Genomic DNA, 12947 nt, shown 5'->3' with positions numbered 1-12947 from the left:
GAGAACGTTTGTGCGACGGGAGTCGGAGGTTCTGCTTCACGGCCCCGCAGCAATCAGCCGGTGACCGCGGGCCGCTGGAAAAGCCAATCGCTGCAGTTAATGAAGCCTGTTGTTGTGCAGCTGTAATGGTCCCGACTTCACACACACTCATTACGCCTGTCTGGATCCACTCTCATTCGGTCTCGTTTGGGAAATGGGTTTTTGTCTTACTCATCAATTAACAGCGCAAGGGAGCCTCTGGAGTTTAGAGGGGAGGAAATCGGGGAGTATATAAAACATGTACATTAGAGACTTTTATTCTTTTACTTTAGTTTTCCCAAAGTCAGTAAAGTTTGAATGAGCGTCAATCTATAGCTTTCTAACTGGTAATATTGGCCATTTAGTCCAGAGTCTCGTGGTAAAACCCTCGCTTTTAATTAAAATAATGAAATAATCATGGAAAGCATATAAATGAGTTTCATCTCACAACGTCAGTGGTGGAAATGAACTAAGTGCATTTACTCAAGTAGTAGTTGTGTGCACATTTTGTGGTAATTCACTTGAGTATTTCTATTTTATATACAACTTTTTACTGTAGCTTCATTACATCTCAGAGGTAAATATTGTACAATGTATTGCATTACATTCATTTTGAGATTCAGTTACTTTGTAGATCCAGATTAATAATATCAAAATAGAATCAACAATTCAATTGGGATGCATTATTCTAGATTGAGATGAGACTTTCTTTGATCTCTTGGTAAAATTCACAAGCTTTCCAGCAGAATATAAAGTAATTAAAATTAGCTCTGCATTTAAGTGACACGTACAATAATCTTTCAATAGTTATAATCCAGGGAAATTAACATTGATTATACTTAAAATGGACGATTCTGAATAATGAATACTTTTACTTTTGGTACTTTAAATACATTTTGATGGTAGTACCTTTGTATTTTTGCTAAAAGCTCATATGAGAAACTTTCATTTTGTGTTGATTCTGGCGGTCCCGGTGGACAAAAGTGGTAGTGTTTCCGACCACCAGGGTCCTTTAATAAACCTCTCATTTTACTGCAGTCTGACCAGCTCAGTCCTGGTTCTGGTTCTCGCTGATGGTCTGGATACTTCTGAAGGTCATACATAGGCGTCAGTATTAATTTCAGGCTGTCATAAGACTTGCTGGAACTATTTCCTCTTGAGCCACAGTGACGGTGAACAGCCGTCTGAAGGCTCGTCACCGCACAGACGGACACGATGGCACCACAGAAGAAGTCTCTCACACGTCTGTTGACATGAGTCACGTCATCAGCAGCTCATGGAGACGGTAACGGAGAGTGTGTGAGGAGCATCCTAATGCTGCAGCTGTGGACACACACACACACACACACACACACACACACACACACACACTCGTTTTCCTCCTTTGTAGGGTCCGAACTTGTTTTACCCAAATGTGGAGCCCACCCGTTCTACTTTAATATATGCAAAATGTATCTTTACTATTACACACACACACACACACACACACACACACACACACACACACACACACACACACACACACACATACTCGTTTTCCTCCTTTGTAGGGTCCGAACTTGTTTTACCCAAATGTGGGGCCCACCCGTTCTACTTTAATATATGCAAAATGTATCTTTGCTATTCCACACACACACACACACACACACACACACACACACACACACACACACACACTCGTATTGTCTTATTTCAGTTTAGTGTTATGAGTCCTAAAGGGTCATCACACATCAAGTGTTTTCTACAAGACAAAGGTAAAGAGGAAAATGTTCTTAAATGTTCTTATAAAGAATCATATCAGAATTGATCCTGTACAAAATAAACTTAAAAGTCATGTGCATATATAAGAAAACAGCCATATTGTAATACATACAACTGCTGCCATCGTGGCATATTTGGGTCTCTATTATATTTAAGAAGTGAGAGTAAACTGCAGTTACACAGGGAGGAAGAGTGACTCCGTCCTTATTGATATTCACCCAACATTGAAGCCACACTCAATGAGCCATTTATGGACATAAAATGTCCCATTTAACCTGCGGCTCATTAAAAGTTCATGTGTTCCCTTCACAGCCCCGCTGGAATGAGCTTTTAAATATTCATGACACAATCACCTCCACGAAACCAGACTCTGTCCTTGTTTGGCTTCAGATTTCTGCTCCTCGTCCTCTTCGTCCTCCTCGTCCTCCTCGTCCTCTTTCATTTCAGTCCTGTCTGTCTGTCTGGGTCACAGCAGAGGACAGGAAGCTGTGTTTGGAACCAGTTAGTTATACGTATTCAAGCTGTGAATGTGTGTAAACAACAACAACACACACACACACACACACACACACACACACACAGGTTGGCGATGGGCCAGTTTTAGTAACGGATTTGTGAGTTTGAAGGTTATTTAAACACCAAAACACTTCACAGGCGTCTCTAATATTTCTCATGAGACAGAATTTTACTACTCTGGAAAACTGCCACAAGCGCTTTGACTCAAAGCACCAAATACTTCATCTGTCCACGATCAGCGGGACGACATCACCGTCTGTGAAGCACTACAACTATTTGATTAAGTGCTCGAAAGTCTCAGAGTGTGAATCGTAATATTCTGCTACTTATTAATATTTATTTAATATTTATTGAAGCATGTTACTGTTCCAGTTATGATTGTATTGTAATAATATTATATTTTCTTTCAATCATTTTAAGTTTATACAAGGTACACGTTACCTTTAACTAGACAAGAAAAAAAAGAAGAATAATAAAAAATAATTATAATAAAAAATATATATATATATATATAATAATTACAAGAAAAATATTTATTAAAAAAGTAGAAATAGAAGACAAAAGTAAAATAAAAAATAAATTAAAATAATAATTATAATAATAATACATAACAGCATCACAAACAACTATACCAACAATCAGAAGAGGACAAAACACATACAAGAAACCACAGATATAAATCATCCTCCATTTTGAACCTACTATAACAATTATATGATAATGGATACTGTGCACATAATATTATACTTGCTGTGCATCTTCTATAGTACACCATTAACACACCTTTTATGCAGCAGGACAAAGACTCACATTCTGACTTTATATTGCATTTGGAGGTCTTCCCTCAGGAGGAGTGTGAGGGTTTTTAACAATAAGAGCTATTACAGTGTACATCATGTTGAACCAGAATGTTGAATTCACATATGAATGTTAGATAGTGCTGATGTGGCACCTTGCATGGTAGCTCCTCTCATCAGTGAATGATTCCTATGTAAAGCGTCTTTGAGTATTCAGAAAAGCGCTATAGAAAATCAAAGTATTATTATTATTATTATTATCATAACGACGACGCCCAAACATCTTGAAGACAAACCTTGATATAATTATAATAATCATTTTTAAATTCCACCCGTCGCAGCCTTCGTCTGAACATTCAATTCCTCTGGAAATGTTTGCCCTGTAAAATCATACACTGTAAGAAACCAACACGTTGGACATGATGTGTCATTAATTTATCAACAATATTTAAAGCCTGCAAAGATTGAAAACACTGATGTAAAGTTTGCTATTAGCATAGTTTGTATTTGCAACATATTGCAGAGAACATTCAATGATTATGTATTTTTCATATATTTCTAAATACTATTAAAGAAATAAAAGTATGAGAAGAGTCTGTAAAAAAAAAGAAAAAAGAATGTTGGTTGATTTTAACACCATGAAAACAGCTGTGAGGAACTAAATCAAATAAATTGACTCACCTGCAGGGGGCGCTGTGGCTCCAGGCAGCAGACCGCCGTCCCAGCATCCTCTCTGTCTGTTGAAAGTGAAGTCTCTGACGTCACATCTCAGCAGAGCCTCTGAGGAACAACAGTGTTTACGCTGAGAGGAAGTGACCTCTGAAGCCCAATCAACAAGAAACAGGCACTCCTCAGTTTTACAGTTTAACGTGTCTGGTGTTAAACTGAGTGTGTGTGTGTGTTTGTGTGTGTGTGTGTGTGTGTGTGTGTGTGTGTGTGTGTGTGTGTGTGTGTTTCAGCAGAGAATCAGATGTTGCGGTTTTGCTGGGTTTAAACTGGGAAAAATAAATTAAGCTCACTTGAAGGTTGAGAGTAATTTAGGAATACCATTATTTTTCGTACTATTTCTTTTATTTGTTGTTGGGCTCTGGTGTTAGTATTACTTCTTATACACTAAATAATGATCACTCTATTGTCTATACGTGTTTATATATATTTACTCTATTGTTTTCTCTGGCACAATAATGAATGCTGAGTTTAAGATTAAACATCCGATAGTTGTCAGAATCATTAGAGTAACTGTGATTCATCCTCTGTGGACCATGAATGTCCATTTAAGGACAATCCATCCAGGAGTTGTCGAGGTATTTCAGTCTGGACCTACACACTAACAGCTTTCGGGAGGTGCTGCACGTGCACACGTGAATTTCTCCGCCTTAAACATGAATATTTAATACATTCGATACACAGACAGAATATTTAGCCTGCGCCAACAAAATTACCCAACGTTGCACGTTATACGTATGTGTTGTGTGCGTTCCAATGCATGGATGTCATCACTAAACATGTTGGCCAGTGTTTTACTAATATCCTATAATTTATTTCAGGGACCTATATACAGGAAAATACACATTTATTTTGGTTTCATCACCGACACAATGGTGCAAACTTCTGTGATCGTTGTAAAGATAAAGTTGTAAATCGCCTTAGACACAAATTACTTTTCTTTTTTTTTTACATTTCTGTTTGTGTACACACTAATTTAACAAAATATAAAGCCGTACCCTGTGTAGTAAGTTGTGTTGGTGGGTGAATATTTTGAAATTGCACCTCAGTGTGATTTTTGCATCAAATACATAATTACTATTTATATTCTGCACTTTTCTCACGCAATCGCTGCACAATTGCCCTCGGGATGAATACAGTTTGACCGTATCTTTTTAACTTGAAAATATCTGGGCTAGCTGTTTCCCCCTGTTTCCAGTCTTTATGCTAAGCTAGGCTAACCAGGTCCAGACCAGGTGGTAACCTCAGATTCTGAAAAGTTCAAGCCAAAGATGAAGTATCTTAAACTTGAATTCTTTCTAATGGCCAGCAGGGGGCGACTGCTCTGATTGTATAGAAGTCTATGATTCATGTGTTAAAGCTGCATTCTCTCTCCTGGCCACCAGGGGGCGACTGCTCTGATTGTATAGAAGTCTATGATTCATGTGTTAAAGCTGCATTCTCTCTCCTGACCACCAGGGGGCGACTCCTGTGGTTGTATAGAAGTCTATGCTTCATGTGTTAAAGCTGCATTCTCTCTCCTGACCACCAGGGGGCGACTCCTCGGGTTGTATAGAAGTCTGTATACATGACTCTACTTCTCTCTAGATGTATTTCCTCAGTAAACATTGTAAACATGAGTTTATGTCTCAATCTCTAGTTTCAAGTCTTCTTCAATACAGCATGATGCTCATTTAGTAAATTATGGTCATTTAGAGTCAAACAGACCATAAAGCAGGGGACGCTTTAGGGCGGGGCTAACTGTGATTGACATGTCATTCCCACAGCGTTGTCTGGTCTGGAAGTTGTCCGTACTCTTTCACAGTGAGTTTTCACCTCATGAAAGTTAATTGTAAAAAAATGTTGTTGCCGAAAAATATCTTATTTGCTCTTCAAAAAATAAACATAATGGCAACGGCCAAAAACCAAGATGGCGACGTTCAAAACGTCAAACTTGAGCCTTCAAAACCATATTCACAAACTGCTCCTTTAAGACTCTCTGAAAAGCCAAATCATCCTCATATTTATACGATTATTTCTGGATTCAAAGCCCTTTTGCAATCTGAGGAATGCATGCACACGTATAATAACAGTGTATTTTAATCTCTCTTATCCTCTCAGGAGGTCGTGTGGGGAAATTCTCAGATGATGAAAGCCTTTGCCTTTGTCCTCTTTTCCTCTCTCTCTCTCTCTCTCTCTCTCTCTCTCCGTTTCCTGTTTACATGGCCGAGAGCTGACTGCGCCCAGCGAGAGGGAAACTGTGATGATGCAATCTGACCTCCATGACTCTCTCTCTCTCTCTGCTCACTCGCTCATTCACTCTCTCTCTCTGTTTTTTTTCACACACCCCTCCTTCCTGTTTATGTTCTGAATTCAACAACAATCAAGAGATAGAGAGAGGGAAGCGGGGAGGCTTCATGTTTCCTGCTTCCCTCTCTTATTGTTGATGTCAGCCTTGTTGTTTGACTCTGAGGTCTTGGCCTCTGAATCACACAAAAAATCAAACACACACACACACACACACACACACACAGAAAGTGGAAGTGATGCTGTGCGGCCGGATGTATTTGGGAATCTTCTGCTGCCGCTGGTCGTAAAGCGAACTCGTCCCTGAGGAATCTGGGCGCATCATCTGAGACCCTCCACCTCTGAAAAAGGCTTAATTCGCGACATGTGTCGACGCATTTGTCATCATCCCATCTCGCTCCCTCACATCTGCCATGTGAGGCACTACTGAGGACAGGAAATTCCCCAAAAAATAACACAAACCGGGCCGGCAAACAAGTGTTCCAGTGAGACGTTCCTCTGACATCTGTGTGTCTAATTGTGTTTTATGGCACATTGTTTAGTCTATTTAATGGAGTTTGTGTGTTTTTGCAGGAAGTTAGCGTCGCACTGGTTCCCCTCGCCAAAAAGCCAACGGCTCTTTTTCTATTGGATTTTGGATTATTGTGAATAATAAAGCTCTGAGACAAACAGATGTTTAGGACACTGTAAAAGTCGGGTTACAAGCCGCTACTATCTTCGGTCAGTGTCCCTGTTAGCTCCCCGCTGTAGCCAGCTAGCGCTCCTGCTAGCTCTCCGCTAGCTACCCAACAACCACCGAAGGTAGCGGGACAAGCCCCGGCTCGACACCCGACTCGGGCAGAGGGGACGCGGGCAGTAGCAGCAGCAGCGGGCATTTAGCAGTAGCGCTAGCTGCTGCTAGCTTGCTACAGCGGGGACACCCACCGGAGGTAGGAGCGGCTTGTAACCCGACTTTTACGCATTTTGTTCAGGAAGATAATCTTCAGAAATGAACACCACCTCATTAAATGTAACCGCCACAGGTAAAAGGCTAACGTAGACACCACAAAGCTTCAGGCAGTTACAGTCGCCCTGATGGCGTTTTGTCGTCTCATTGAGCCTCTTCTTATTTTTAAAGAGACGTGAAAGCTTCAAAATTCCCTTGAGGGGAATAACCGACAAATTTGATGTCGTCGAACTAAATGATAAAATCTCCTCGGCTCGCGTGAACCACGGACCGGATTTCAGGCATCCAGCCGAAAAACGAGGGAAACGGAAATGCAAAAAAGGCCGACTCATATTTGGGGTTTTAGACGCATTCCTATCGGCACTCGATGGTTTATGAGCCCGGATTATTTGAGTTATTTCAACGTGAAACGTTGTATTGAACATTTTTGAAAATTTCTCTTTTTTCCAGAGTGAGGTACAGACATTCGGGTACTGCTTGGGCCAGCCAAAATGGACAAATCAGGCCCGGGGCCTATTTAAAACTTTACTTTCATTTTGATCTCATCTGCCCTCTTCTCTAAATTGTAAAGTTCCGTGACTCCATCTTGCACGGGTTACGATTCGGATGGTCACAAAATCTGTGAAACAACTGGCAAAGAACTCTAAACCGCTTCTGTGGTCGAGTTCCTGTGACAGTTGGCGTCTCCAGGACCCCATTTTGCCACGAGGACACACACACACACACACATGCGTATAATCTCACGGTTCAGACACAATTTGAAAGCTGGTCTTTATCATTATCGGTTCCAAAGTTCCTTCATGTTTCATAGAAAACATGTCAATGTCTGAAACTCCCACGGACCAGAGTTTGTATTTTTTTCCTTCTTTCTTTACTGTAATCTATTATTTATTAGTCAGATGTATTTCATCCGTATCAACTTGAGATTCACGAGCACCCTCCAACGCGTCGCACCAATCGGCCGCCGCCGTGTTTGTTTTCCAGAAAGCGAAGACGAGAAGAGCCTTCGTCTCTCCGTTTGAAGTCTTTATCTGAAGATGTCACGCTGAGCTTTGAAGTCTTCCCTCCCGACTGCAGCCATGTTTGCTTTACAGAGCGAGCCAGCTGAACCTCGTCACCCCGCAGCGCCGGCCCTCTTCTTCCTCTCTTCTTCCTCTCCTCTTCCTCAAAAAGGGAAGAAGGCAAATGTGCACGAAATATACCGACGTCAATATTTTAAAGACTGCAGAAGACAAACTGAACACCAATGAATAATCCCTGTGAATATAGAAAGTGTGTTTCAAGATGGCCGACCAATTCTTCTTTACTATTATCGAGCAGTGAATGCATCTCAACTGGCGTGTGAAGAAAACAAAGGTCAACGTATCTTAATACGTTTCTTTATTTTTCACAACCAGCGGTTTCCGCTTGTTACATGCAGTATTTTCAAAATAAAGCTCCGTCTTCACAGGTAACAAGTTGGTGAGGTTTTAGGCAAAAAGAATGTCCCCCAATGCGTCAAATAGCGGATATTGCTCAGTGCTCCGAGGCTTCAAACTATGACGAGGAGGGGAAACACACAGGTGACGTTGGTGGGAAACAGGTGAGACCGACAGGTGAGTGATCTGCATTAAACTCGCTGAGGACTGGAGGACCGACAAGGAGCCGATGTCCAGATGTCTAAACTGCAGCATGTGGTCATGCAGTTTGTTATGATCTGTCTGGGGAGAGAAATTCTCCCGCTGGTCCTCGAACGCATCGCTCCAACAGACTCGGCTGTTTGATCCTCTGATGCTGATGCAACACACATACATAACTCCTCCACCCTACTGGACCTCCTCCATCCTGCTGGACCTCCTCCACCCAACTGGACCTCCTCCCGTCTACTGGACCTCCTCCATCCTGCTGGACCTCCTCCACTCTACTGGACCTCCTCCACTCTACTGGACCTCCTCCACCCAACTGGACCTCCTCCCGTCTACTGGACCTCCTCCATCCTGCTGGACCTCCTCCACTCTACTGTACCTCCTCCCGTCTACTGGACCTCCTCCATCCTACTGAACTTCCTCCACTCTACTGAACCTCCTCCACTCTACTGGACCTCCTCCATCCTACTGAACCTCCTCCACTCTACTGGACCTCCTCCATCCTACTGGACCTCCTCCCTTCTACTGGACCTCCTCCCGTCTACTGGACCTCCTCCACTCTACTGGACCTCCTCCATCCTACTGGACCTCCTCCATCCTGCTGGACCTCCTCCACTCTACTGGACCTCCTCCACCCTGCTGGACCTCCTCCACTCTACTGGACCTCCTCCACTCTACTGGACCTCCTCCATCCTGCTGGACCTCCTCCACTCTACTGGACCTCCTCCACTCTACTGGACCTCCTCCATCCTGCTGGACCTCCTCCACTCTACTGGACCTCCTCCACTCTACTGGACCTCCTCCATCCTGCTGGACCTCCTCCACTCTACTGGACCTCCTCCATCCTTCTGGACCTCCTCCATCCTGCTGGACCTCCTTCACCCTACTGGACCTCCTCCACTCTACTGGACCTCCTCCCGTCTACTGGACCTCCTCCACTCTACTGGACCTCCTCCATTCTACTGGACCTCCTCCACTCTACTGGACCTCCTCCATCCTGCTGGACCTCCTCCACTTTACTGGACCTCCTCCACTCTACTGGATCTCCTCCATCCTGCTGGACCTCCTCCACTCTACTGGACCTCCTCCATCCTGCTGGACCTCCTCCATCCTGCTGGACCTCCTTCACTCTACTGGACCTCCTCCATCCTGCTGGACCTCCTCCACTCTACTGGACCTCCTCCACTCTACTGGACCTCCTCCATCCTGCTGGACCTCCTCCACTCTACTGGACCTCCTCCACTCTACTGGACCTCCTCCATCCTGCTGGACCTCCTCCACTCTACTGGACCTCCTCCATCCTGCTGGACCTCCTCCATCCTGCTGGACCTCCTTCACTCTACTGGACCTCCTCCACCCTGCTGGACCTCCTCCATCCTGCTGGACCTCCTCCCGTCTACTGGACCTCCTCCACTCTACTGGACCTCCTCCATCCTACTGGACCTCCTCCATCCTGCTGGACCTCCTCCACTCTACTGGACCTCCTCCACCCTGCTGGACCTCCTCCTCCATCCTGCTGGACCTCCTCCACTCTACTGGACCTCCTCCATCCTGCTAGACCTCCTCCATCCTGCTGGACCTCCTCCAGTCTGCTGGACCTCCTCCAGTCTGCTGGACCTCCTACATCCTGCTGGACCTCCTCCCGTCTACTGGACCTCCTCCACTCTACTGGACCTCCTCCACTCTACTGGACCTCCTTCACTCTACTGGACCTCCTCCACCCTGCTGGACCTCCTCCAGTCTGCTGGACCTCCTCCATCCTGCTGGACCTCCTCCCGTCTACTGGACCTCCTCCACTCTACTGGACCTCCTCCCATCCTGCTGGACCTCCTCCACCCTGCTGGACCTCCTCCTCCTCTGTTTGTGTTGTTAGGTGGGACCTCAGACTTGATTTAGCGATGAATAACAACAGTTTTTTTGTTTTTATTGGACTGCAAGAACAAACTCACAAGAACATCTGTAGGAACAAATCCCGTCTTTATTAAAACACTCTGTTGCTGTTTTTATTTTATCGTCTTGTTGTATTGCATTGCATCATACTGCTCAGATGTTTCATTTTTTTAAGTAAAAATAATCAGTATATTCTAAATATATGATGTACTAAATTCTACATGAATCTACTAAACTACGACTATAATCAAACAAGTGCTCTTTTGTTTGAAGGACTGAACGTGATTTTCATAAAACAACTGAAGTCCCTCTAATCTCAAAACAATAGAAAGCGCCACACACACACACATCCTCGTTAACATGGCAACGCGCTGCCCCGTGTCAAATCTGGGTTGCCAGGTAACAGACGGGATGAGAGCGTGGGTGCGTGAAGGTCGCCTGATGAGAGGAGGAGGAGGAGGAAGAGGAGGAGGAGCCATGAGGCTGCACAAAGCTGGAGTCAGAATAATAATGATGAAAGTAATGCGAAAGGTTTGGAAAATACTATTTTGTGTGTGTGTGTGTGTGTGTGTGTGTGTGTGTGTGTGTGTGTGTGTGTGTGTGTGTGTGTGTGTGTGTGTGTGTGTGTGTGTGCTATATTTTTCTTTATGTCAGCAAATTACAAGAAAAGACCCAAAAATTCATAACATGTTCGTGCGTCTCACAATACTGTCTCACTTCCTTTCTTTAAAAACACAAATACATACTTTCATTTCTTTTTCTTACAGCTTCTCTTTTATTGAATAAACTCGAGGAAATAGTGCATTTGTAGGGGACTATTTTCTGCGGCGGACTGATTCACATTCGGTGCTCTATAGTGCATTCATATTCTCAAAGACTGGCTTTTCTTCCATTGTCTTTCATTTTAGGTTCATTTTTGATATGAAACGCAAGTTTTACTGATGAGAGAGAGACAAAAAAACAAAGTTGTGATTGTAGATCTCTGTGAAAATGGTCAGAAGCGTTCATTTATGCACACATTTTCCTCTTCTCACGATTTAGCGAATTGGATCGAGAAAGTTTGTCATTTTTTAAAACTGGGTCACCAGGAAAAAAGTTTGGGAAACACTTTTTTGAAAAAAAAACATGGAATGGAAGCTTAATTATTGACATTTTCATAATTTAGAAATGAAGACACTTGCTGGAAACCATCAACAAATGTGTATTAATAAATTATTTTATATGTATTTAGCAATAAAAACAACGTTTTACCACATGGGTGTGTCACAGTATGGCAATATTGACGATAACTGGGATATTACAAAAATGTAACATTGGACATCATGTTAGTGATACACTTATGTTAATATTGTGAGAATAACCTAAGACCTTTTAAATCACGCTTTTGTACAGACTCTCTCCACCTCCATACACTCGTATATTTGAGAAATTAATTGGCCAAAACAGAGACAAAACTCACAATAAACCAACATTTCCTTTTTTCCATTTTTGCTTTTATAAATATAGCCATAAAAAAATGTTTTCATCGTGTCTTTTGGCCACAATAATCGTGTGGGTGAAAACTGATCTGGGGTAAGGAGGCTGAAACGTCCGCTTGTTGCTGTATTATGGGATGTCGTTCCGGTTGCCGCCTGCAGGGGTCCGGCTCCACACGAGGAGATTCATCGCAGCTTTAAAAGAGAGAAACTTTTCAGAGCCGGTCGTTTGTGAAACTGCAGAGAAGGCGTTCAGGTTCTGCTGGTTTGATTGGTTTTTCACGGTGAGAAAACCAGTTCGGTGTGACGGAAACACTGCAGGTTGCTGGAGCGCAGCGCACCTGATTAGCTTCAGCGTCACGCCGTGTTCACACCCCGTCAGACGCCACGTACATCACATCCTGTTCCCTGGGAACGTCGCTGAGAGTGTGAAGCTGTGATTACATGCAGGAGGAGAGGAGAGCTGAATGAAGAGCAGCGGAGGGATAAGGGTTCAGATCCCTCAGTGAACACTAATACCAGTAGAGCAAGTGTCCTGCATGCACTGGGGTGAAGTCAAATGAGGGTTTATTGTGCAGGAAAATGTTCCCTGTCAGTGTTTTACTTTTATATCTGATGTTTCTGGATAAATATTACTGCTATTACTTACTCCTGTATATCCTGTAATATCGTTTATTCTACATCAATAAGAAAAACCTGTTTCCAGCTTTGTGACGAATGCATTTTCCAGCTGATCCAAGAGGCTTTTTAAAGAGTTATAAATAGTTTATTTATCTGAAGAAGTAGGAGGAGCTTATCAACACATGAAGGAACCACGTCATCCTTCAGTTTATCACGAACATTCAACATCAACACATCTGGAGATACGAGGTTTTACCTGGACAGGAAGAAGATGAAAAACTGTGAT

The sequence above is a fragment of the Taurulus bubalis genome, assembly GCF_910589615.1.
Source record: "Taurulus bubalis genome assembly, chromosome: 6".
In the NCBI taxonomy this organism is placed as follows: Eukaryota; Metazoa; Chordata; class Actinopteri; order Perciformes; family Cottidae; genus Taurulus; species Taurulus bubalis.
This window is presented reverse-complemented; position numbering follows the sequence as displayed.